This window comes from Labeo rohita, unplaced genomic scaffold, assembly GCF_022985175.1.
Source record: "Labeo rohita strain BAU-BD-2019 unplaced genomic scaffold, IGBB_LRoh.1.0 scaffold_489, whole genome shotgun sequence".
Taxonomy (NCBI): domain Eukaryota; kingdom Metazoa; phylum Chordata; class Actinopteri; order Cypriniformes; family Cyprinidae; genus Labeo; species Labeo rohita.
Window position 1 is genome coordinate 26267 of NW_026129409.1, and position 3082 is coordinate 29348.

Sequence of the window (3082 nt, forward strand, 5' to 3'; positions counted from 1 at the left end):
GAACAGATACTGTACTGCTGACTGAAAGTGAAAACCTCATTTTGAGTTTTAACACATGAAGTGTGTTGTTTGCTCATTTCACAGTGAAACCTGTAGTTCATGTTCATCCTGATAAAAATGTGTTCAGAGGAGAGAAAGTCACTCTCACATGTGACATACAGCAGACAAGAGACTGGCAGTACAACTGGTATAAAGACGGAAATAAAGTTAACAGTGCAGGAGAGACAAGAACTATATAATCTCATCTGTGGATCAGTCTCATAGTGGTGTGTACAGCTGTGATGGATCTCAGTCAAAAGCTCCACATCAGTCAGATCCATTTCAGTCAGAGTCCAGTGATGGAGTTAAACTGACAGTATCAGGTGAGTGTGTTCATTTGTTCTTCAACAGAATCACTGTTTGTTTTTCTTAACACTGTATTGTCTGCAGCATTTAACTTATGTTACCACAGTGGTGTTTCTGTTTAGAGACAGAAAAAAAAAAATGACCTAGATTATATTCATTTTAGTAAATGAGATTCATAGAAATATGTTTTGTCATTAATGTGCACATTGAATCTACATTAGTAATCGGAGACTCGCAATATATTTTTTTAAAAGTACTTTAAGATATATATAAGACTCAAGCCTCAAAATCTCACATTAACTTCAGCATTTAAAGTAGTTTCCACTTGCATTTGTATACAGAAGTTCTTATTGAGAATGAACAGAGGTTTAGATGATGAGGGTTTTACTGAAAATGATGTTTCATTTGAAATCACCATAATAGAAATTGATTTAGTTGAACTCTTGGCCTTTGACTTAGTCTTAGTCTGTCTTTTGTAACACTGTCTGTTTAAAAACATTATTTGTTGCAAAGGAAGATAAAATCAAAGGCAATTATGTGATTTTTGGCTATTATGATGATATCATCGTGTAAGTCTATTCAATGATCAAAAGTGTTATTAATACAGTTTTACAACACAAACCCTGTGATACTAAAGCAAGAGATCCAGCAGTGATCTGAAGGACTTTTTAAACACAAAAAAATGTTTGAAGCACTGAAAGATTCAGACACACACAGACATTAAGAATCAGTGTATGAATCTCAACAATCATGACAATCAACAAATTCACATAAACAGATCAACTCTGAACATAAAACAAGCTAAAGTCACAACAAAACAACAGCAAAATAAAAGCAAATAATAAGAAAAATACTAAGACAGTTCAACTGTATAAATTATTCATGTCGCAGTGCATGCTGGGAGTCATGGATGAGTTTGTATTATGGTGGTTCCCATCATGCACTGCAGCATGAAGCTTTATGTTGATTGTCATCATTGTTGAGGTTCATTCACTGATTCATGTTGTCTGTGTGTGTCTGAATAATACAGACTTGTGTTTTTAAACTCATTCAAAAACATTATTATCAAACTACTATAATCAATAACATGAGATTAATAACACATCACACATATATTAAACTCTAGAATCAACCATCATCAGCTGATCTCATTTATTTTGGCTTTTTTTAACCATAACAAATGTGGCTTATAAACACAATTACAGCAGCCAGAAAAATAAAAAGAAAAAAATAGTCATGTTAAAGAAGTTAAGGGTCAAGAGCCCAACTAAAGCAAACACTGACCATGTGGTGACTTTAAATTAAACATTTTCTACACAATATCAACATCTAAACCTCTGTTCATTCTCAATAAGAACTTTACTGAAATAAAGTCTAACTGAGGTTTGTTTCCCAAAAGCATCTATGATCACAGTTTCTGTCTTTACCAATAGAGTTTAATGGAACTTGTATCTGTTTTCTAATGATGCTTTTGTGAAACACATGTTTGTGGTTTGTATCATGATGGTGGTTCAACAAACTCAGGATTACAGGATTAGACTTGAGTTGACAAAACCAAACCAATCTGATCTGACTTTGTTGATACTTTCACTGATGTGTTTTCTTTAAGTTGTCCTCTTTCATGGACAGCTCTTTTCATCTTTCTGTGTAAATGTGTCTAAATTCTTCATATTTTTCAGTCTTTCAATCTTTGGCAGTGATTGGCACTCATGAGAAGTGAATCACAGTTTCAAGGCGTGTGATTGGCTGTTCACTAATGATGTCACATTTTCATGTGCACACGCTCCATAAACTCTGAGTTGACAGAGAAAGTTGATCAGTGAAAGTTGTGAAGTTAGTTGATATAGTTGATAATACACATACATATACAGAGAAAAAAAAAAAAAAAAAAAAAAACATTCTAAGCTTATACAGTATGTAGTCATGTTTAATAAATGCTTTGAAAATTTAAACCTCTGACTGAAAACAGTTCCACCTACTGGCCAGAACAGGAACTGTTCAGTAATGTTTAATAACTTTTCAAAATTTTCAACCTTTCAAAATCCAGTTAATTTGACAAAAAAAATAAACCAATTAAAAGGAGAAAAAAAAAAATCACAACTTTTGACATAATGTATCACATTTTACTCATTACTGTATCACTATCAACTACATTAAGTCACATATTCAGTTTTCAAGAGTCTGTTTTCTTCTGTTCACAGATTTACCCACATCTACACTGACTGTGACACCAGACAGTCCTGTATTCACTGGAGAGACAGTCAATCTGAAGTGTGTGATAAAGTCTGATCACAGTAACTGGAGATATGAGTGGTATAAAGGCAGCACTAAAGTGTCTGAGCATCAACTGTAAACAGAGACAACAGCATGTTTTGAGAGACACAACAATAGAGAAATAAATTATATATCAATATTCCTGTGAAAAGATAGTATGAAAATCTTGCCAATTATTCTCATCTGTACACACTAAAAACTGCTGGGTTAAAAACAACCTAGCGCTGGGTAAAATATGGACATACCCAGCGATTGGGCTGTTTTGACCAGTTTGTTAAACATTTAACCCAACCGCTGGGTATGTCCATATTTTATCCAGCGCTAGGTTGTTTTTTTGTCCTTATGTGTTGCATTATGCGTTGTCCCAAAAACACATTAATATGCAAATTAGATGCATTGTATATAATGGGAAACACCTTTATGGACATTTTAAACACATATTGCATAAAGCAAAATGGTATAG

General features: G+C 33.4%; 1 long non-coding RNA gene across 1 annotated transcript in view; it reads left to right on the top strand.

Annotated features, from left to right (window-relative positions):
- LOC127160881 (uncharacterized) overlaps window positions 1-2676 on the top strand; it is an 11000-nt gene extending 8324 nt beyond the window's left edge. The window contains exons 3-4 of the long non-coding RNA XR_007826877.1: window positions 85-362; window positions 2547-2676. This is a non-coding gene — a long non-coding RNA (uncharacterized LOC127160881). The remainder of the gene's footprint in view (window positions 1-84; window positions 363-2546) is intronic.
- Window positions 2677-3082: the final 406 nt, after the last annotated feature.